Source organism: Bombus affinis, unplaced genomic scaffold (assembly GCF_024516045.1).
Source record: "Bombus affinis isolate iyBomAffi1 unplaced genomic scaffold, iyBomAffi1.2 ctg00000131.1, whole genome shotgun sequence".
Lineage (NCBI taxonomy): Eukaryota > Metazoa > Arthropoda > Insecta > Hymenoptera > Apidae > Bombus > Bombus affinis.
In genome coordinates this window covers 137,209-162,958 of record NW_026108859.1, presented here as the reverse complement: position 1 = coordinate 162,958, position 25,750 = coordinate 137,209, and the positions used below count along the sequence as shown (strand labels likewise).

The 25,750-nt window shown below is 42.6% G+C and overlaps 1 long non-coding RNA gene across 6 annotated transcripts in view; it reads left to right on the top strand.

Annotated features, from left to right (window-relative positions):
* Positions 1-25,061, top strand: part of LOC126927538 (uncharacterized) — a 183,198-nt gene extending 158,137 nt beyond the window's left edge. For all 6 annotated transcript variants that reach the window (XR_007715578.1, XR_007715579.1, XR_007715574.1 and 3 more), the window contains exon 3: positions 24,903-25,061. This is a non-coding gene — a long non-coding RNA (uncharacterized LOC126927538). The remainder of the gene's footprint in view (positions 1-24,902) is intronic.
* The last annotated feature ends 689 nt before the right edge of the window (positions 25,062-25,750 follow it).

The window sequence follows — 25,750 nt, the reverse complement described above, 5'->3', positions numbered from 1 at the left end:
TTACAGTTTACCTATAGTTTCACATAAATAGTACTATTTCCACATACTACAGAGCAATGTGATGTCCGAAATGGCTGACAAAATTAGGTAATAACACGAAATATATGCAAGGCAATATAAGGTATATGTATAGCTTGGAAATTGTAATCGTTGCTCGCACGCTCCGCTCGCTCGTAAATATTTAGTCCATCCTCACATCCGATCCGACACGTTCCCAAATTTGAAATATGTCGCCTCCATGTCGAATGACTAACGCAACAGGGCTTGGTTTTAGTTTAGGCTATAGTTTTGGAGCGAGCGCAGCGAGCGAGGGACGCCTAAAGGTGTGTCACAAACCAACGGTTTGGCATATACGGACATTGAAACATTCGCACCAGCCCGAGCAGCCGGAAGTATTTATCCTATTGCCTACTGACAAATGTTTACAGTTTACCTATAGTTTCACATAAGTAGTACTCTTTCCTCATAGTACAGTGCAATGTGATGTCCGAAATGGCTGAAAATTAGGTACGAACACGAAATATATGCAAGGCAATATAAGATATATGTATAGCTTGGAAATCGTGACCGTTGCTCGCTCGCTCCGCTCGCTCGTAAAAATCTAGTCCAACCTTACAACCGATCCGACACGTTCGCAAATTCGAAATATGTCGCCAACATATCGAATAATGAACGCAAGATGGATTGGTTTCAGGTTAGGCTATAGTTTTCGAGCGAGCATAGCGAGCGAGAGACGCGTAAATGTGTGTCACGAACCAACGGTTTGGCACATACGGACATTGAAATGTTCGCACCAGCCCGAGGAGCCGAAAGTCTTTATCCTATTGCCTACTGACAAATGTTTACAGTTTACCAATAGTTTCACATAAATAGTACTATTTCCACATACTACAGAGCAATGTGATGTCCGAAATGGCTGACAAAATTAGGTAATAACACGAAATATATGCAAGGCAATATAAGGTATATGTATAGCTTGGAAATTGTGTTCGTTGCTCGCTCGCTCCGCTCGCTCGTAAAAATTTAGTCCAACCTCACATCCGATACGACACGTTCCCAAATTTGAAATAAGTCGCCACCATATCGAATAACGAACGCAAGATGGATTGGTTTTAGGTTAGACTATAGCTTTCGAGCGATCACGGCGAGCGAGGGACGCGGAGAGGTGTGTCACAATCCAACGGTTTGGCATATACGGACATTGAAACAATCGCACCAGCCCGAGGAGCCGGAAGTCTTTATGCTATTGCCTACTGACACATGTTTACAGTTTATGAATAGTTTCACATAAATAGTACTATTTCCACATAGTACAGTGCAATGTGTTGTTCGAAATGGTTGACGAAATTAGATAATAACACGAAATATATGCAAGGCAATATAAGGTATATGTATAGCTTGGAAATTGTAATCGTTGCTCGCTCGCTCCTCTCGCTCGTAAAAATCTAATCCAACCTCACAACCGATCCGACACGATCGCAAATTCGAAATATGTCGCCACCATATCGAATAATGAACGCAAGATGGATTGGTTTCAGGTTAGGCTATAGTTTTCGAGCGAGCGCAGCGAGCGAGAGACGCGTAAATGTGTGTCACAAGCCAACGGTTTGGCACATACGGACATTGAAATATCCGCATCAGCCCGAGGAGCCGGATGTCTTTATCCTATTGCCTATTGACAAATGTTTACAGTTTACCTATAGTTTCACATAAATAGTACTATTTCCTCATAGTACAGTGCAATGTGATGTCCGAAATGGCTGAAAATTAGGTACGAACACGAAATATGTGCAAGGCAATATAAGGTATATGTATAGCTTGGAAATTGTGACCGTTGCTCGCGCGCTCCTCTCGCTCGTAAAAATCTAGTCCAACCTCACAACCGATCCGACACGTTCGCAAATTCGAAATATGTCGCCACCATATCGAATAATGAACGCAAGATGGATTGGTTTCAGGTTAGGCTATAGTTTTCGAGCGAGGCAGCGAGCGAGAGACGCGTATATGTGTGTCACAACCCAACGGTTTGGCACATACGGACATTGAAATATCCGCATCAGCCCGAGGAGCCGGAAGTATTTATCCTATTGCCTACTGACAAATGTTTACAGTTTACCTATAGTTTCACATAAATAGTACTATTTCCACATACTACAGAGCAATGTGATGTCCTAAATGGCTGAAAATTAGGTACGAACACGAAATATGTGCAAGGCAATATAACGTATATGTATAGCTTGGAAATTGTAATCGTTGCTCGCACGCTCCGCTCGCTCGTAAAAATTTAGTCCATCCTCACATCCGATACGACACGTTCCCAAATTTGAAATAAGTCGCCACCATATCGAATAACGAACGCGAGATGGATTGGTTTTAGGTTAGACTATAGCTTTCGAGCGATCACGGCGAGCGAGGGACGCGGAGAGGTGTGTCACAATCCAACGGTTTGGCATATACTGACATTGAAACAATCGCACCAGCCCGAGGAGCCGGAAGTCTTTCTGCTATTGCCTACTGACAAACGTTTACAGTTTATGAATAGTTTCACATAAATAGTACTATTTCCACATAGTACAGTGCAATGTGTTGTTCGAAATGGTTGACGAAATTAGATAATAACACGAAATATATGCAAGGCAATATAAGGTATATGTATAGCTTGGAAATTGTAATCGTTGCTCGCTCGCTCCTCTCGCTCGTAAAAATCTAATCCAACCTCACAACCGATCCGACACGATCGCAAAGTCGAAATATGTCGCCACCATATCGAATAATGAACGCAAGATGGATTGGTTTCAGGTTAGGCTATAGTTTTTGTCACATACCAACGGTTTGGCATATACGGACATTGAAACATTCGCACCAGCCCGAGGAGCCGGAAGTATTTATCCTATTGCCTACTGACAAATGTTTACAGTTTACCTATAGTTTCACATAAGTAGTACTCTTTCCTCATAGTACAGTGCAATGTGATGTCCGAAATGGCTGAAAATTAGGTACGAACACGAAATATATGCAAGGCAATATAAGGTGTATGTATAGCTTGGAAATTGTGGTCGTTGCTCGCTCGCTCCGCTCGCTCGTAAAAATGTAGTCCAACCTCACAACCGATCCGACACGTTCGCAAATTCGAAATATGTCGCCGCCATATCGAATAATGAACGCAAGATGGATTGGTTTTACGTTAGGCTATAGTTTTCGAGCGAGCGCAGCGAGCGAGAGACGCGTAAATGTGTGTCACGAACCAACGGTTTGGCACATACGGACATTGAAATGTTCGCACCAGCCCGAGGAGCCGAAAGTCTTTATCCTATTGCCTACTGACAAATGTTTACAGTTTACCAATAGTTTCACATAAATAGTACTATTTCCACATAGTACAGTGCAATGTGATGTCCGAAATGGCTGAAAATTAGGTACGAACACGAAATATATGCAAGGCAATATAAGGTATATGTATAGCTTGGAAATTGTGACCGTTGCTCGCTCGCTCCGCTCGCTCGTAAAAATGTAGACCAACCTCACAACCGATCCGACACGTTCGCAAATTCGAAATATGTCGCCACCATATCGAATAATGTACGCAAGATGGATTGGTTTTAGGTTAGGCTATAGTTTTCGAGCGAGCGCAGCGAGCGAGGGACGCGTAAAGGTGTATCACAAACCAACGGTTTGCCACATGCGGACATTGAAATATTCGCACCAGCCCGAGGAGCCGGAAGTATTTATCCTATTGCCTACTGACAAATGTTTACAGTTTACCTATAGTTTCACATAAGTAGTACTATTTCCACATAGTACAGTGCAATGTGATGTCAGAAATGGCTGACAAAATTAGGTAATAACACGAAATATATGCAAGGCAATATAAGGTATATGTATAGCTTGGAAATCGTGACCGTTGCTCGCTCGCTCCGCTCGCTCGTAAAAATGTAGTCCAACCTCACAACCGATCAGACACGTTCGCAAATTCGAAATATGTCGCCACCATATCGAATAATAAACGCAAGATGGATTGGTTTTAGGTAAGGCTACAGTTTTCGAGCGAGCGCAGCGAGCGAGAGACGCCTAAAGTTGTGTCACAAACCAACGGTTTGTCATATACGGACATTGAAACAATCGCACCAGCCCGAGGAGCCGGAAGTCTTTATGCTATTGCCTACTGACAAATGTTTACAGTTTATGAATAGTTTCACATAAATAGTACTATTTCCACATAGTACAGTGCAATGTGTTGTTCGAAATGGTTGACGAAATTAGATAATAACACGAAATATATGCAAGGCAATATAAGGTATATGTATAGCTTGGAAATTGTAATCGTTGCTCGCTCGCTCCTCTCGCTCGTAAAAATCTAATCCAACCTCACAACCGATCCGACACGATCGCAAATTCGAAATATGTCGCCACCATATCGAATAATGAACTCAAGATGGATTGGTTTTAGGTTAGGCTATAGTTTTCGAGCGAGCGCAGCGAGCGAGGGACGCGTAAAGGTGTATCACAAACCAACGGTTTGGCACATGCGGACATTGAAATATTCGCACCAGTACGAGGAGCCAGAAGTCTTTATTCTATTGCCTACTGACAAATGTTTACAGTTTACCTATAGTTTCACATATGTAGTACTATTTCCTCATAGTACAGTGCAATGTGATGTCCGAAATGGCTGAAAATTAGGTACGAACACGAAATATATGCAAGGCAATATAAGGTATATGTATAGCTTGGAAATCGTGACCGTTGCTCGCTCGCTCCGCTCGCTCGTAAAAATCTAGTCCAACCTTACAACCGATCCGACACGTTCGCAAATTCGAAATATGTCGCCAACATATCGAATAATGAACGCAAGATGGATTGGTTTCAGGTTAGGCTATAGTTTTCGAGCGAGCATAGCGAGCGAGAGACGCGTAAATGTGTGTCACAATCCAACGGTTTGGCACATACGGACATTGAAATATCCACATCAGCCCGAGGAGCCGGATGTCTTTATCCTATTGCCTATTGACAAATGTTTACAGTTTACCTGTATTTTCACATAAATAGTACTATTTCCACATACTACAGAGCAATGTGATGTCCGAAATGGCTGACAAAATTAGGTAATAACACGAAATATATGCAAGGCAATATAAGGTATATGTATAGCTTGGAAATTGTGTTCGTTGCTCGCTCGCTCCGCTCGCTCGTAAAAATTTAGTCCAACCTCACAACCGATCAGACACGTTCGCAAATTCGAAATATGTCGCCACCATATCGAATAATAAACGCAAGATGGATTGGTTTTAGGTAAGGCTACAGTTTTCGAGCGAGCGCAGCGAGCGAGAGACGCCTAAAGTTGTGTCACAAACCAACGGTTTGTCATATACGGACATTGAAACAATCGCACCAGCCCGAGGAGCCGGAAGTCTTTATGCTATTGCCTACTGACAAATGTTTACAGTTTATGAATAGTTTCACATAAATAGTACTATTTCCACATAGTACAGTGCAATGTGTTGTTCGAAATGGTTGACGAAATTAGATAATAACACGAAATATATGCAAGGCAATATAAGGTATATGTATAGCTTGGAAATTGTAATCGTTGCTCGCTCGCTCCTCTCGCTCGTAAAAATCTAATCCAACCTCACAACCGATCCGACACGATCGCAAATTCGAAATATGTCGCCACCATATCGAATAATGAACTCAAGATGGATTGGTTTTAGGTTAGGCTATAGTTTTCGAGCGAGCGCAGCGAGCGAGGGACGCGTAAAGGTGTATCACAAACCAACGGTTTGGCACATGCGGACATTGAAATATTCGCACCAGTACGAGGAGCCAGAAGTCTTTATTCTATTGCCTACTGACAAATGTTTACAGTTTACCTATAGTTTCACATATGTAGTACTATTTCCTCATAGTACAGTGCAATGTGATGTCCGAAATGGCTGAAAATTAGGTACGAACACGAAATATATGCAAGGCAATATAAGGTATATGTATAGCTTGGAAATCGTGACCGTTGCTCGCTCGCTCCGCTCGCTCGTAAAAATCTAGTCCAACCTTACAACCGATCCGACACGTTCGCAAATTCGAAATATGTCGCCAACATATCGAATAATGAACGCAAGATGGATTGGTTTCAGGTTAGGCTATAGTTTTCGAGCGAGCATAGCGAGCGAGAGACGCGTAAATGTGTGTCACAATCCAACGGTTTGGCACATACGGACATTGAAATATCCACATCAGCCCGAGGAGCCGGATGTCTTTATCCTATTGCCTATTGACAAATGTTTACAGTTTACCTGTATTTTCACATAAATAGTACTATTTCCACATACTACAGAGCAATGTGATGTCCGAAATGGCTGACAAAATTAGGTAATAACACGAAATATATGCAAGGCAATATAAGGTATATGTATAGCTTGGAAATTGTGTTCGTTGCTCGCTCGCTCCGCTCGCTCGTAAAAATTTAGTCCAACCTCACATCCGATACGACACGTTCCCAAATTTGAAATAAGTCGCCACCATATCGAATAACGAACGCAAGATGGATTGGTTTTAGGTTAGACTATAGCTTTCGAGCGATCACGGCGAGCGAGGGACGCGGAGAGGTGTGTCACAATCCAACGGTTTGGCATATACGGACATTGAAACAATCGCACCAGCCCGAGGAGCCGGAAGTCTTTATGCTATTGCCTACTGACAAATGTTTACAGTTTATGAATAGTTTCACATAAATAGTACTATTTCCACATAGTACAGTGCAATGTGTTGTTCGAAATGGTTGACCAAATTAGATAATAACACGAAATATATGCAAGGCAATATAAGGTATATGTATAGCTTGGAAATTGTAATCGTTGCTCGCTCGCTCCTCTCGCTCGTAAAAATCTAATCCAACCTCACAACCGATCCGACACGATCGCAAATTCGAAATATGTCGCCACCATATCGAATAATGAACGCAAGATGGATTGGTTTCAGGTTAGGCTATAGTTTTCGAGCGAGCGCAGCGAGCGAGAGACGCGTAAATGTGTGTCACAAGCCAACGGTTTGGCACATACGGACATTGAAATATCCGCATCAGCCCGAGGAGCCGGATGTCTTTATCCTATTGCCTATTGACAAATGTTTACAGTTTACCTATAGTTTCACATAAATAGTACTGTTTCCACATACCACAGTGCAATGTGATGTCCGAAATGGCTGACAAAATTAGGTAATAACACGAAATATATGCAAGGCAATATAAGGTATATGTATAGCTTGGGAATTGTGATCGTTGCTCGCTCGCTGCGCTCGCTCGTAAAAATCTAGTCCAACCTCACAACCGATCCGACACGTTCCCAAATTCGAAATATGTCGCCGCCATATCGAATAATGAACTCAAGATGGATTGGTTTTAGGTTAGGCTATAGTTTTCGAGCGAGCGCAGCGAGCGAGGGACACGTAAAGGTGTATCACAAACCAACGGTTTGGCACATGCGGACATTGAAATATTCGCACCAGTACGAGGAGCCAGAAGTCTTTATCCTATTGCCTACTGACAAATGTTTACAGTTTACCTATAGTTTCACATATGTAGTACTATTTCCTCATAGTACAGTGCAATGTGATGTCCGAAATGGCTGAAAATTAGGTACGAACACGAAATATGTGCAAGGCAATATAAGGTATATGTATAGCTTGGAAATTGTGACCGTTGCTCGCGCGCTCCTCTCGCTCGTAAAAATCTAGTCCAACCTCACAACCGATCCGACACGGTCGCAAATTCGAAATATGTCGCCACCATATCGAATAATGAACGCAAGATGGATTGGTTTCAGGTTAGGCTATAGCTTTCTAGCGAGCACGGCGAGCGAGGGACGAGTAAATGTGTGTCACAAACCAACGGTTTGGCACATACGGACATTGAAATGTTCGCACCAGCCAGAGGAGCCGAAAGTCTTTATCCTATTGCCTACTGACAAATGTTTACAGTTTACCTATAGTTTCACATAAATAGTACTATTTCCACATACTACAGAGCAATGTGATGTCCGAAATGGCTGACAAAATTAGGTAATAACACGAAATATATGCAAGGCAATATAAGGTATATGTATAGCTTGGAAATTGTAATCGTTGCTCGCACGCTCCGCTCGCTCGTAAATATTTAGTCCATCCTCACATCCGATCCGACACGTTCCCAAATTTGAAATATGTCGCCTCCATGTCGAATGACTAACGCAACAGGGCTTGGTTTTAGTTTAGGCTATAGTTTTGGAGCGAGCGCAGCGAGCGAGGGACGCCTAAAGGTGTGTCACAAACCAACGGTTTGGCATATACGGACATTGAAACATTCGCACCAGCCCGAGCAGCCGGAAGTATTTATCCTATTGCCTGACAAATGTTTACAGTTTACCTATAGTTTCACATAAGTAGTACTCTTTCCTCATAGTACAGTGCAATGTGATGTCCGAAATGGCTGAAAATTAGGTACGAACACGAAATATATGCAAGGCAATATAAGATATATGTATAGCTTGGAAATCGTGACCGTTGCTCGCTCGCTCCGCTCGCTCGTAAAAATCTAGTCCAACCTTACAACCGATCCGACACGTTCGCAAATTCGAAATATGTCGCCAACATATCGAATAATGAACGCAAGATGGATTGGTTTCAGGTTAGGCTATAGTTTTCGAGCGAGCATAGCGAGCGAGAGACGCGTAAATGTGTGTCACGAACCAACGGTTTGGCACATACGGACATTGAAATGTTCGCACCAGCCCGAGGAGCCGAAAGTCTTTATCCTATTGCCTACTGACAAATGTTTACAGTTTACCAATAGTTTCACATAAATAGTACTATTTCCTCATAGTACAGTGCAATGTGATGTCCGAAATGGCTGACAAAATTAGGTACTAACACGTATTACATGCAAGGCAATATAAGGTATATGTACAGCTTGGAAATTGTGACCGTTGCTCGCTCGCTCCGCTCGCTCGTAAAAATGTAGTCCAACCTCACAACCGATCAGACACGTTCGCAAATTCGAAATATGTCGCCACCATATCGAATAATGAACGCAAGATGGATTGGTTTTAGGTAAGGCTATAGTTTTCGAGCGAGCGCAGCGAGCGAGAGACGCCTAAAGTTGTGTCACAAACCAACGGTTTGTCATATACGGACATTGAAACAATCGCACCAGCCCGAGGAGCCGGAAGTCTTTATGCTATTGCCTACTGACAAATGTTTACAGTTTATGAATAGTTTCACATAAATAGTACTATTTCCACATAGTACAGTGCAATGTGTTGTTCGAAATGGTTGACGAAATTAGATAATAACACGAAATATATGCAAGGCAATATAAGGTATATGTATAGCTTGGAAATTGTAATCGTTGCTCGCTCGCTCCTCTCGCTCGTAAAAATCTAATCCAACCTCACAACCGATCCGACACGATCGCAAATTCGAAATATGTCGCCACCATATCGAATAATGAACGCAAGATGGATTGGTTTCAGGTTAGGCTATAGTTTTCGAGCGAGCGCAGCGAGCGAGAGACGCGTAAATGTGTGTCACAAGCCAACGGTTTGGCACATACGGACATTGAAATATCCGCATCAGCCCGAGGAGCCGGAAGTATTTATCCTATTGCCTACTGACAAATGTTTACAGTTTACCTATAGTTTCACATAAGTAGTACTCTTTCCTCATAGTACAGTGCAATGTGATGTCCGAAATGGCTGAAAATTAGGTACGAACACGAAATATATGCAAGGCAATATAAGGTATATGTATAGCTTGGAAATCGTGACCGTTGCTCGCTCGCTCCGCTCGCTCGTAAAAATCTAGTCCAACCTTACAACCGATCCGACACGTTCGCAAATTCGAAATATGTCGCCAACATATCGAATAATGAACGCAAGATGGATTGGTTTCAGGTTAGGCTATAGTTTTCGAGCGAGCATAGCGAGCGAGAGACGCGTAAATGTGTGTCACAATCCAACGGTTTGGCACATACGGACATTGAAATATCCACATCAGCCCGAGGAGCCGGATGTCTTTATCCTACTGCCTATTGACAAATGTTTACAGTTTACCTGTATTTTCACATAAATAGTACTATTTCCACATACTACAGAGCAATGTGATGTCCGAAATGGCTGACAAAATTAGGTAATAACACGAAATATATGCAAGGCAATATAAGGTATATGTATAGCTTGGAAATTGTGTTCGTTGCTCGCTCGCTCCGCTCGCTCGTAAAAATTTAGTCCAACCTCACATCCGATACGACACGTTCCCAAATTTGAAATAAGTCGCCACCATATCGAATAACGAACGCAAGATGGATTGGTTTTAGGTTAGACTATAGCTTTCGAGCGATCACGGCGAGCGAGGGACGCGGAGAGGTGTGTCACAATCCAACGGTTTGGCATATACGGACATTGAAACAATCGCACCAGTACGAGGAGCCAGAAGTCTTTATCCTATTGCCTACTGACAAATGTTTACAGTTTACCTATAGTTTCACATATGTAGTACTATTTCCTCATAGTACAGTGCAATGTGATGTCCGAAATGGCTGAAAATTAGGTACGAACACGAAATATGTGCAAGGCAATATAAGGTATATGTATAGCTCGGAAATTGTGACCGTTGCTCGCGCGCTCCTCTCGCTCGTAAAAATCTAGTCCAACCTCACAACCGATCCGACACGTTCGCAAATTCGAAATATGTCGCCACCATATCGAATAATGAACGCAAGATGGATTGGTTTCAGGTTAGGCTATAGCTTTCTAGCGAGCACGGCGAGCGAGGGACGAGTAAATGTGTGTCACAAACCAACGGTTTGGCACATACGGACATTGAAATGTTCGCACCAGCCAGAGGAGCCGAAAGTCTTTATCCTATTGCCTACTGACAAATGTTTACAGTTTACCTATAGTTTCACATAAATAGTACTATTTCCACATACTACAGAGCAATGTGATGTCCGAAATGGCTGACAAAATTACGTAATAACACGAAATATATGCAAGGCAATATAAGGTATATGTATAGCTTGGAAATTGTAATCGTTGCTCGCACGCTCCGCTCGCTCGTAAATATTTAGTCCATCCTCACATCCGATCCGACACGTTCCCAAATTTGAAATATGTCGCCTCCATGTCGAATGACTAACGCAACAGGGCTTGGTTTTAGTTTAGGCTATAGTTTTGGAGCGAGCGCAGCGAGCGAGGGACGCCTAAAGGTGTGTCACAAACCAACGGTTTGGCATATACGGACATTGAAACATTCGCACCAGCCCGAGCAGCCGGAAGTATTTATCCTATTGCCTACTGACAAATGTTTACAGTTTACCAATAGTTTCACATAAATAGTACTATTTCCACATACTATAGAGCAATGTGATGTCCGAAATGGCTGACAAAATTAGGTAATAACACGAAATATATGCAAGGCAATATAAGGTATATGTATAGCTTGGAAATTGTGTTCGTTGCTCGCTCGCTCCGCTCGCTCGTAAAAATTTAGTCCAACCTCACATCCGATACGACACGTTCCCAAATTTGAAATAAGTCGCCACCATATCGAATAACGAACGCAAGATGGATTGGTTTTAGGTTAGACTATAGCTTTCGAGCGATCACGGCGAGCGAGGGACGCGGAGAGGTGTGTCACAATCCAACGGTTTGGCATATACGGACATTGAAACAATCGCACCAGCCCGAGGAGCCGGAAGTCTTTATGCTATTGCCTACTGACACATGTTTACAGTTTATGAATAGTTTCACATAAATAGTACTATTTTCACATAGTACAGTGCAATGTGTTGTTCGAAATGGTTGACGAAATTAGATAATAACACGAAATATATGCAAGGCAATATAAGGTATATGTATAGCTTGGAAATTGTAATCGTTGCTCGCTCGCTCCTCTCGCTCGTAAAAATCTAATCCAACCTCACAACCGATCCGACACGATCGCAAATTCGAAATATGTCGCCACCATATCGAATAATGAACGCAAGATGGATTGGTTTCAGGTTAGGCTATAGTTTTCGAGCGAGCGCAGCGAGCGAGAGACGCGTAAATGTGTGTCACAAGCCAACGGTTTGGCACATACGGACATTGAAATATCCGCATCATCCCGAGGAGCCGGATGTCTTTATCCTATTGCCTATTGACAAATGTTTACAGTTTACCTATAGTTTCACATAAATAGTACTATTTCCACATACCACAGTCCAATGTGATGTCCGAAATGGCTGACAAAATTAGGTAATAACACGAAATATATGCAAGGCAATATAAGGTATATGTATAGCTTGGGAATTGTGATCGTCGCTCGCTCGCTGCGCTCGCTCGTAAAAATCTAGTCCAACCTCACAACCGATCCGACACGTTCGCAAATTCGAAATATGTCGCCGCCATATCGAATAATGAACTCAAGATGGATTGGTTTTAGGTTAGGCTATAGTTTTCGAGCGAGCGCAGCGAGCGAGGGACGCGTAAAGGTGTATCACAAACCAACGGTTTGGCACATGCTGACATTGAAATATTCGCACCAGTACGAGGAGCCAGAAGTCTTTATCCTATTGCCTACTGACAAATGTTTACAGTTTACCTATAGTTTCACATATGTAGTACTATTTCCTCATAGTACAGAGCAATGTGATGTCCGAAATGGCTGAAAATTAGGTACGAACACGAAATATATGCAAGGCAATATAAGGTATATGTATAGCTTGGAAATCGTGACCGTTGCTCGCTCGCTCCGCTCGCTCGTAAAAATCTAGTCCAACCTTACAACCGATCCGACACGTTCGCAAATTCGAAATATGTCGCCAACATATCGAATAATGAACGCAAGATGGATTGGTTTCAGGTTAGGCTATAGTTTTCGAGCGAGCATAGCGAGCGAGAGACGCGTAAATGTGTGTCACAATCCAACGGTTTGGCACATACGGACATTGAAATATCCACATCAGCCCGAGGAGCCGGATGTCTTTATCCTATTGCCTATTGACAAATGTTTACAGTTTACCTGTATTTTCACATAAATAGTACTATTTCCACATACTACAGAGCAATGTGATGTCCGAAATGGCTGACAAAATTAGGTAATAACACGAAATATATGCAAGGCAATATAAGGTATATGTATAGCTTGGAAATTGTGTTCGTTGCTCGCTCGCTCCGCTCGCTCGTAAAAATTTAGTCCAACCTCACATCCGATACGACACGTTCCCAAATTTGAAATAAGTCGCCACCATATCGAATAACGAACGCAAGATGGATTGGTTTTAGGTTAGACTATAGCTTTCGAGCGATCACGGCGAGCGAGGGACGCGGAGAGGTGTGTCACAATCCAACGGTTTGGCATATACGGACATTGAAACAATCGCATCAGCCCGAGGAGCCGGAAGTCTTTATGCTATTGCCTACTGACAAATGTTTACAGTTTATGAATAGTTTCACATAAATAGTACTATTTCCACATAGTACAGTGCAATGTGTTGTTCGAAATGGTTGACCAAATTAGATAATAACACGAAATATATGCAAGGCAATATAAGGTATATGTATAGCTTGGAAATTGTAATCGTTGCTCGCTCGCTCCTCTCGCTCGTAAAAATCTAATCCAACCTCACAACCGATCCGACACGATCGCAAATTCGAAATATGTCGCCACCATATCGAATAATGAACGCAAGATGGATTGGTTTCAGGTTAGGCTATAGTTTTCGAGCGAGCGCAGCGAGCGAGAGACGCGTAAATGTGTGTCACAAGCCAACGGTTTGGCACATACGGACATTGAAATATCCGCATCAGCCCGAGGAGCCGGATGTCTTTATCCTACTGCCTATTGACAAATGTTTACAGTTTACCTATAGTTTCACATAAATAGTACTGTTTCCACATACCACAGTGCAATGTGATGTCCGAAATGGCTGACAAAATTAGGTAATAACACGAAATATATGCAAGGCAATATAAGGTATATGTATAGCTTGGGAATTGTGATCGTTGCTCGCTCGCTGCGCTCGCTCGTAAAAATCTAGTCCAACCTCACAACCGATCCGACACGTTCGCAAATTCGAAATATGTCGCCACCATATCGAATAATGAACTCAAGATGGATTGGTTTTAGGTTAGGCTATAGTTTTCGAGCGAGCGCAGCGAGCGAGGGACGCGTAAAGGTGTATCACAAACCAACGGTTTGGCACATGCGGACATTGAAATATTCGCACCAGTACGAGGAGCCAGAAGTCTTTATCCTATTGCCTACTGACAAATGTTTACAGTTTACCTATAGTTTCACATATGTAGTACTATTTCCTCATAGTACAGTGCAATGTGATGTCCGAAATGGCTGAAAATTAGGTACGAACACGAAATATGTGCAAGGCAATATAAGGTATATGTATAGCTTGGAAATTGTGACCGTTGCTCGCGCGCTCCTCTCGCTCGTAAAAATCTAGTCCAACCTCACAACCGATCCGACACGTTCGCAAATTCGAAATATGTCGCCACCATATCGAATAATGAACGCAAGATGGATTGGTTTCAGGTTAGGCTATAGCTTTCTAGCGAGCACGGCGAGCGAGGGACGAGTAAATGTGTGTCACAAACCAACGGTTTGGCACATACGGACATTGAAATGTTCGCACCAGCCAGAGGAGCCGAAAGTCTTTATCCTATTGCCTACTGACAAATGTTTACAGTTTACCTATAGTTTCACATAAATAGTACTATTTCCACATACTACAGAGCAATGTGATGTCCGAAATGGCTGACAAAATTAGGTAATAACACGAAATATATGCAAGGCAATATAAGGTATATGTATAGCTTGGAAATTGTAATCGTTGCTCGCACGCTCCGCTCGCTCGTAAATATTTAGTCCATCCTCACATCCGATCCGACACGTTCCCAAATTTGAAATATGTCGCCTCCATGTCGAATGACTAACGCAACAGGGCTTGGTTTTAGTTTAGGCTATAGTTTTAGAGCGAGCGCAGCGAGCGAGGGACGCCTAAAGGTGTGTCACAAACCAACGGTTTGGCATATACGGACATTGAAACATTCGCACCAGCCCGAGCAGCCGGAAGTATTTATCCTATTGCCTACTGACAAATGTTTACAGTTTACCTATAGTTTCACATAAGTAGTACTCTTTCCTCATAGTACAGTGCAATGTGATGTCCGAAATGGCTGAAAATTAGGTACGAACACGAAATATATGCAAGGCAATATAAGATATATGTATAGCTTGGAAATCGTGACCGTTGCTCGCTCGCTCCGCTCGCTCGTAAAAATCTAGTCCAACCTTACAACCGATCCGACACGTTCGCAAATTCGAAATATGTCGCCAACATATCGAATAATGAACGCAAGATGGATTGGTTTCAGGTTAGGCTATAGTTTTCGAGCGAGCATAGCGAGCGAGAGACGCGTAAATGTGTGTCACGAACCAACGGTTTGGCACATACGGACATTGAAATGTTCGCACCATCCAGGGGAGCCGAAAGTCTTTATCCTATTGCCTACTGACAAATGTTTACAGTTTACCAATAGTTTCACATAAATAGTACTATTTCCACATACTACAGAGCAATGTGATGTCCGAAATGGCTGACAAAATTAGGTAATAACACGAAATATATGCAAGGCAATATAAGGTATATGTATATCTTGGAAATTGTGTTCGTTGCTCGCTCGCTCCGCTCGATCGTAAAAATTTAGTCCAACCTCACATCCGATACGACACGTTCCCAAATTTGAAATAAGTCGCCACCATATCGAATAACGAACGCAAGATGGATTGGTTTTAGGTTAGACTATAGCTTTCGAGCGATCACGGCGAGCGAGGGACGCGGAGAGGTGTGTCACAATCCAACGGTTTGGCATATACGGACATTGAAACAATCGCACCAGCCCGAGGAGCCGGAAGTCTTTATGCTATTGCCTACTGACACATGTTTACAGTTTATGAATAGTTTCACATAAATAGTACTATTTCCACATAGTACAGTGCAATGTGTTGTTCGAAATGGTTGACGAAATTAGATAATAACACGAAATATATGCAAGGCAATATAAGGTATATGTATAGCTTGGAAATTGTAATCGTTGCTCGCTCGCTCCTCTCGCTCGTAAAAATCTAATCCAACCTCACAACCGATCCGACACGATCGCAAATTCGAAATATGTCGCCACCATATCGAATAATGAACGCAAGATGGATTGGTTTCAGGTTAGGCTATAGTTTTCGAGCGAGCGCAGCGAGCGAGAGACGCGTAAATGTGTGTCACAAGCCAACGGTTTGGCACATACGGACATTGAAATATCCGCATCATCCCGAGGAGCCGGATGTCTTTATCCTATTGCCTATTGACAAATGTTTACAGCTTACCTATAGTTTCACAAAAATAGTACTATTTCCACATACCACAGTCCAATGTGATGTCCGAAATGGCTGACAAAATTAGGTAATAACACGAAATATATGCAAGGCAATATAAGGTATATGTATAGCTTGGGAATTGTGATCGTCGCTCGCTCGCTGCGCTCGCTCGTAAAAATCTAGTCCAACCTCACAACCGATCCGACAAGTTCGCAAATTCGAAATATGTCTTCGCCATATCGAATAATGAACTCAAGATGGATTGGTTTTAGGTTAGGCTATAGTTTTCGAGCGAGCGCAGCGAGCGAGGGACGCGTAAAGGTGTATCACAAACCAACGGTTTGGCACATGCGGACATTGAAATATTCGCACCAGTACGAGGAGCCAGAAGTCTTTATCCTATTGCCTACTGACAAATGTTTACAGTTTACCTATAGTTTCACATATGTAGTACTATTTCCTCATAGTACAGTGCAATGTGATGTCCGAAATGGCTGAAATTTAGGTACGAACACGAAATATGTGCAAGGCAATATAAGGTATATGTATAGCTTGGAAATTGTGACCGTTGCTCGCGCGCTCCTCTCGCTCGTAAAAATCTAGTCCAACCTCACAACAGATCCGACACGTTCGCAAATTCGAAATATGTCGCCACCATATCGAATAATGAACGCAAGATGGATTGGTTTCAGGTTAGGCTATAGTTTTCGAGCGAGGCAGCGAGCGAGAGACGCGTATATGTGTGTCACAAACCAACGGTTTGGCACATACGGACATTGAAATATCCGCATCAGCCCGAGGAGCCGGAAGTATTTATCCTATTGCCTACTGACAAATGTTTACAGTTTACCTATAGTTTCACATAAATAGTACTATTTCCACATACTACAGAGCAATGTGATGTCCTAAATGGCTGAAAATTAGGTACGAACACGAAATATGTGCAAGGCAATATAAGGTATATGTATAGCTTGGAAATTGTGACCGTTGCTCGCGCGCTCCTCTCGCTCGTAAAAATCTAGTCCAACCTCACAACCGATCCGACACGTTCGCAAATTCGAAATATGTCGCCACCATATCGAATAATGAACGCAAGATGGATTGGTTTCAGGTTAGGCTATAGCTTTCGAGCGATCACGGCGAGCGAGGGACGCGGAGAGGTGTGTCACAATCCAACGGTTTGGCATATACTGACATTGAAACAATCGCACCAGCCCGAGGAGCCGGAAGTCTTTATGCTATTGCCTACTGACAAACGTTTACAGTTTATGAATAGTTTCACATAAATAGTACTATTTCCACATAGTACAGTGCAATGTGTTGTTCGAAATGGTTGACGAAATTAGATAATAACACGAAATATATGCAAGGCAATATAAGGTATATGTATAGCTTGGAAATTGTAATCGTTGCTCGCTCGCTCCTCTCGCTCGTAAAAATCTAATCCAACCTCACAACCGATCCGACACGATCGCAAATTCGAAATATGTCGCCACCATATCGAATAATGAACGCAAGATCGATTGGTTTCAGGTTAGGCTACAGTTTTAGTCACATACCAACGGTTTGGCATATACGGACATTGAAACATTCGCACCAGCCCGAGGAGCCGGAAGTATTTATCCTATTGCCTACTGACAAATGTTTACAGTTTACCTATAGTTTCACATAAGTAGTACTCTTTCCTCATAGTACAGTGCAATGTGATGTCCGAAATGGCTGAAAATTAGGTACGAACACGAAATATATGCAAGGCAATATAAGGTGTATGTATAGCTTGGAAATTGTGGTCGTTGCTCGCTCGCTCCGCTCGCTCGTAAAAATGTAGTCCAACCTCACAACCGATCCGACACGTTCGCAAATTCGAAATATGTCGCCGCCATATCGAATAATGAACGCAAGATGGATTGGTTTTACGTTAGGCTATAGTTTTCGAGCGAGCGCAGCGAGCGAGAGACGCCTAAAGGTGTGTCACAAACCAACGGTTTGGCATATACGGACATTGAAATATTCGCACCAGCCCGAGGAGCCGGAAGTATTTATCCTATTGCCTACTGACAAATGTTTACAGTTTACCTATAGTTTCACATAAGTAGTACTATTTCCACATAGTACAGTGCAATGTGATGTCAGAAATGGCTGACAAAATTAGGTAATAACACGAAATATATGCAAGGCAATATAAGGTATATGTATAGCTTGGAAATCGTGACCGTTGCTCGCTCGCTCCGCTCGCTCGTAAAAATTTAGTCCAACCTCACATCCGATCCGACACGATCCCAAATTTGAAATTAGTTTCCTCCATATCGAATGACTAACGCAAGAGGGATTCGTTCTAGGTTAGGCTATAGCTTTCTAGCGAGCACGGCGAGCGAGGGACGAGTAAATGTGTGTCACAAACCAACGGTTTGGCACATACGGACATTGAAATGTTCGCACCAGCCAGAGGAGCCGAAAGTCTTTATCCTATTGCCTACTGACAAATGTTTACAATTTACCTATAGTTTCACATAAATAGTACTATTTCCACATACTACAGAGCAATGTGATGTCCGAAATGGCTGACAAAATTAGGTAATAACACGAAATATATGCAAGGCAATATAAGGTATATGTATAGCTTGGAAATTGTAATCGTTGCTCGCACGCTCCGCTCGCTCGTAAATATTTAGTCCATCCTCACATCCGATCCGACACGTTCCCAAATTTGAAATATGTCGCCTCCATGTCGAATGACTAACGCAACAGGGCTTGGTTTTAGTTTAGGCTATAGTTTTGGAGCGAGCGCAGCGAGCGAGGGACGCCTAAAGGTGTGTCACAAACCAACGGTTTGGCATATACGGACATTGAAACATTCGCACCAGCCCGAGCAGCCGGAAGTATTTATCCTATTGCCTACTGACAAATGTTTACAGTTTACCTATAGTTTCACATAAGTAGTACTCTTTCCTCATAGTACAGTGCAATGTGATGTCCGAAATGGCTGAAAATTAGGTACGAACACGAAATATATGCAAGGCAATATAAGATATATGTATAGCTTGGAAATCGTGACCGTTGCTCGCTCTCTCCGCTCGCTCGTAAAAATCTAGTCCAACCTTACAACCGATCCGACACGTTCGCAAATTCGAAATATGTCGCCAACATATCGAATAATGAACGCAAGATGGATTGGTTTCAGGTTAGGCTATAGTTTTCGAGCGAGCATAGCGAGCGAGAGACGCGTAAATGTGTGTCACGAACCAACGGTTTGGCACATACGGACATTGAAATGTTCGCACCAGCCCGAGGAGCCGAAAGTCTTTATCCTATTGCCTACTGACAAATGTTTACAGTTTACCAATAGTTTCACATAAATAGTACTATTTCCTCATAGTACAGTGCAATGTGATGTCCGAAATGGCTGACAAAATTAGGTACTAACACGAATTACATGCAAGGCAATATAAGGTATATGTACAGCTTGGAAATTGTGACCGTTGCTCGCTCGCTCCGCTCGCTCGTAAATATTTAGTCCATCCTCACATCCGATCCGACACGTTCCCAAATTTGAAATATGTCGCCTCCATGTCGAATGACTAACGCAACAGGGCTTGGTTTTAGTTTAGGCTATAGTTTTGGAGCGAGCGCAGCGAGCGAGGGACGCCTAAAGGTGTGTCACAAACCAACGGTTTGGCATATACGGACATTGAAACATTCGCACCAGCCCGAGGAGCCGGAAGTATTTATCCTATTGCCTACTGACAAATGTTTACAGTTTATGAATAGTTTCACATAAATAGTACTATTTCCACATACCACAGTGCAATGTGATGTCCGAAATTGCTGACAAAATTAGGTAATAACACGAAATATATGCAAGGCAATATAAGGTATATGTATAGCTTGGGAATTGTGATCGTTGCTCGCTCGCTGCGCTCGCTCGTAAAAATCTAGTCCAACCTCACAACCGATCCGACACGTTCGCAAATTCGAAATATGTCGCCGCCATATCGAATAATGAACTCAAGATGGATTGGTTTTAGGTTAGGCTATAGTTTTCGAGCGAGCGCAGCGAGCGAGGGACGCGTAAAGGTGTATCACAAACCAACGGTTTGGCACATGCGGACAATGAAATATTCGCACCAGTACGAGGAGCCAGATGTCTTTATCCTATTGCCTACTGACAAATGTTTACAGTTTACCTATAGTTTCACATAAGTAGTACTATTTCCACATAGTACAGTGCAATGTGATGTCAGAAATGGCTGACAAAATTAGGTAATAACACGAAATATATGCAAGGCAATATAAGGTATATGTATAGCTTGGAAATCGTGACCGTTGCTCGCTCGCTCCGCTCGCTCGTAAAAATTTAGTCCAACCTCACATCCGATCCGACACGATCCCAAATTTGAAATTAGTTTCCTCCATATCGAATGACTAACGCAAGAGGGATTCGTTCTAGGTTAGGCTATAGCTTTCTAGCGAGCACGGCGAGCGAGGGACGAGTAAATGTGTGTCACAAACCAACGGTTTGGCACATACGGACATTGAAATGTTCGCACCAGCCAGAGGAGCCGAAAGTCTTTATCCTATTGCCTACTGACAAATGTTTACAATTTACCTATAGTTTCACATAAATAGTACTATTTCCACATACTACAGAGCAATGTGATGTCCGAAATGGCTGACAAAATTAGGTAATAACACGAAATATATGCAAGGCAATATAAGGTATATGTATAGCTTGGGAATTGTGATCGTTGCTCGCTCGCTGCGCTCGCTCGTAAAAATCTAGTCCAACCTCACAACCGATCCGACACGTTCGCAAATTCGAAATATGTCGCCGCCATATCGAATAATGAACTCAAGATGGATTGGTTTTAGGTTAGGCTATAGTTTTCGAGCGAGCGCAGCGAGCGAGGGACGCGTAAAGGTGTATCACAAACCAACGGTTTGGCACATGCGGACAATGAAATATTCGCACCAGTACGAGGAGCCAGATGTCTTTATCCTATTGCCTACTGACAAATGTTTACAATTTACCTATAGTTTCACATAAATAGTACTATTTCCACATACTACAGAGCAATGTGATGTCCGAAATGGCTGACAAAATTAGGTAATAACACGAAATATATGCAAGGCAATATAAGGTATATGTATAGCTTGGAAATCGTGACCGTTGCTCGCTCGCTCCGCTCGCTCGTAAAAATTTAGTCCAACCTCACATCCGATCCGACACGATCCCAAATTTGAAATTAGTTTCCTCCATATCGAATGACTAACGCAAGAGGGATTCGTTCTAGGTTAGGCTATAGCTTTCTAGCGAGCACGGCGAGCGAGGGACGAGTAAATGTGTGTCACAAACCAACGGTTTGGCACATACGGACATTGAAATGTTCGCACCAGCCAGAGGAGCCGAAAGTCTTTATCCTATTGCCTACTGACAAATGTTTACAATTTACCTATAGTTTCACATAAATAGTACTATTTCCACATACTACAGAGCAATGTGATGTCCGAAATGGCTGACAAAATTAGGTAATAACACGAAATATATGCAAGGCAATATAAGGTATATGTATAGCTTGGAAATTGTAATCGTTGCTCGCACGCTCCGCTCGCTCGTAAATATTTAGTCCATCCTCACATCCGATCCGACACGTTCCCAAATTTGAAATATGTCGCCTCCATGTCGAATGACTAACGCAACAGGGCTTGGTTTTAGTTTAGGCTATAGTTTTGGAGCGAGCGCAGCGAGCGAGGGACGCCTAAAGGTGTGTCACAAACCAACGGTTTGGCATATACGGACATTGAAACATTCGCACCAGCCCGAGCAGCCGGAAGTATTTATCCTATTGCCTACTGACAAATGTTTACAGTTTACCTATAGTTTCACATAAGTAGTACTCTTTCCTCATAGTACAGTGCAATGTGATGTCCGAAATGGCTGAAAATTAGGTACGAACACGAAATATATGCAAGGCAATATAAGATATATGTATAGCTTGGAAATCGTGACCGTTGCTCGCTCTCTCCGCTCGCTCGTAAAAATCTAGTCCAACCTTACAACCGATCCGACACGTTCGCAAATTCGAAATATGTCGCCAACATATCGAATAATGAACGCAAGATGGATTGGTTTCAGGTTAGGCTATAGTTTTCGAGCGAGCATAGCGAGCGAGAGACGCGTAAATGTGTGTCACGAACCAACGGTTTGGCACATACGGACATTGAAATGTTCGCACCAGCCCGAGGAGCCGAAAGTCTTTATCCTATTGCCTACTGACAAATGTTTACAGTTTACCAATAGTTTCACATAAATAGTACTATTTCCTCATAGTACAGTGCAATGTGATGTCCGAAATGGCTGACAAAATTAGGTACTAACACGAATTACATGCAAGGCAATATAAGGTATATGTACAGCTTGGAAATTGTGACCGTTGCTCGCTCGCTCCGCTCGCTCGTAAATATTTAGTCCATCCTCACATCCGATCCGACACGTTCCCAAATTTGAAATATGTCGCCTCCATGTCGAATGACTAACGCAACAGGGCTTGGTTTTAGTTTAGGCTATAGTTTTGGAGCGAGCGCAGCGAGCGAGGGACGCCTAAAGGTGTGTCACAAACCAACGGTTTGGCATATACGGACATTGACACATTCGCACCAGCCCGAGGAGCCGGAAGTATTTATCCTATTGCCTACTGACAAATGTTTACAGTTTATGAATAGTTTCACATAAATAGTACTATTTCCACATACCACAGTGCAATGTGATGTCCGAAATTGCTGACAAAATTAGGTAATAACACGAAATATATGCAAGGCAATATAAGGTATATGTATAGCTTGGGAATTGTGATCGTTGCTCGCTCGCTGCGCTCGCTCGTAAAAATCTAGTCCAACCTCACAACCGATCCGACACGTTCGCAAATTCGAAATATGTCGCCGCCATATCGAATAATGAACTCAAGATGGATTGGTTTTAGGTTAGGCTATAGTTTTCGAGCGAGCGCAGCGAGCGAGGGACGCGTAAAGGTGTATCACAAACCAACGGTTTGGCACATGCGGACAATGAAATATTCGCACCAGTACGAGGAGCCAGATGTCTTTATCCTATTGCCTACTGACAAATGTTTACAGTTTACCTATAGTTTCACATAAGTAGTACTATTTCCACATAGTACAGTGCAATGTGATGTCAGAAATGGCTGACAAAATTAGGTAATAACACGAAATATATGCAAGGCAATATAAGGTATATGTATAGCTTGGAAATCGTGACCGTTGCTCGCTCGCTCCGCTCGCTCGTAAAAATTTAGTCCAACCTCACATCCGATCCGACACGATCCCAAATTTGAAATTAGTTTCCTCCATATCGAATGACTAACGCAAGAGGGATTGGTTTCAGGTTAGGCTATAGCTTTCTAGCGAGCACGGCGAGCGAGGGACGAGTAAATGTGTGTCACAAACCAACGGTTTGGCACATACGGACATTGAAATGTTCGCACCAGCCAGAGGAGCCGAAAGTCTTTATCCTATTGCCTACTGACAAATGTTTACAGTTTACCTATAGTTTCACATAAATAGTACTATTTCCACATACTACAGAGCAATGTGATGTCCGAAATGGCTGACAAAATTAGGTAATAACACGAAATATATGCAAGGCAATATAAGGTATATGTATAGCTTGGAAATTGTAATCGTTGCTCGCACGCTCCGCTCGCTCGTAAATATTTAGTCCATCCTCACATCCGATCCGACACGTTCCCAAATTTGAAATATGTCGCCTCCATGTCGAATGACTAACGCAACAGGGCTTGGTTTTAGTTTAGGCTATAGTTTTGGAGCGAGCGCAGCGAGCGAGGGACGCCTAAAGGTGTGTCACAAACCAACGGTTTGGCATATACGGACATTGAAACATTCGCACCAGCCCGAGCAGCCGGAAGTATTTATCCTATTGCCTACTGACAAATGTTTACAGTTTACCTATAGTTTCACATAAGTAGTACTCTTTCCTCATAGTACAGTGCAATGTGATGTCCGAAATGGCTGAAAATTAGGTACGAACACGAAATATATGCAAGGCAATATAAGATATATGTATAGCTTGGAAATCGTGACCGTTGCTCGCTCGCTCCGCTCGCTCGTAAAAATCTAGTCCAACCTTACAACCGATCCGACACGTTCGCAAATTCGAAATATGTCGCCAACATATCGAATAATGAACGCAAGATGGATTGGTTTCAGGTTAGGCTATAGTTTTCGAGCGAGCATAGCGAGCGAGAGATGCGTAAATGTGTGTCACGAACCAACGGTTTGGCACATACGGACATTGAAATGTTCGCACCAGCCCGAGGAGACGAAAGTCTTTATCCTATTGCCTACTGACAAATGTTTACAGTTTACCAATAGTTTCACATAAATAGTACTATTTCCACATACTACAGAGCAATGTGATGTCCGAAATGGCTGACAAAATTAGGTAATAAAACGAAATATATGCAAGGCAATATAAGGTATATGTATAGCTTGGAAATTGTGTTCGTAGCTCGCTCGCTCCGCTCGCTCGTAAAAATTTAGTCCAACCTCACATCCGATACGACACGTTCCCAAATTTGAAATAAGTCGCCACCATATCGAATAACGAACGCAAGATGGATTGGTTTTAGGTTAGACTATAGCTTTCGAACGATCACGGCGAGCGAGGGACGCGGAGAGGTGTGTCACAATCCAACGGTTTGGCATATACGGACATTGAAACAATCGCACCAGCCCGAGGAGCCGGAAGTCTTTATGCTATTGCCTACTGACACATGTTTACAGTTTATGAATAGTTTCACATAAATAGTACTATTTCCACATAGTACAGTGCAATGTGTTGTTCGAAATGGTTGACGAAATTAGATAATAACACGAAATATATGCAAGGCAATATAAGGTATATGTATAGCTTGGAAATTGTAATCGTTGCTCGCTCGCTCCTCTCGCTCGTAAAAATCTAATCCAACCTCACAACCGATCCGACACGATCGCAAATTCGAAATATGTCGCCACCATATCGAATAATGAACGCAAGATGGATTGGTATCAGGTTAGGCTATAGTTTTCGAGCGAGCGCAGCGAGCGAGAGACGCGTAAATGTGTGTCACAAGCCAACGGTTTGGCACATACGGACATTGAAATATCCGCATCAGCCCGAGGAGCCGGATGTCTTTATCCTATTGCCTATTGACAAATGTTTACAGTTTACCTATAGTTTCACATAAATAGTACTATTTCCACATACCGCAGTCCAATGTGATGTCCGAAATGGCTGACAAAATTAGGTAATAACACGAAATATATGCAAGGCAATATAAGGTAT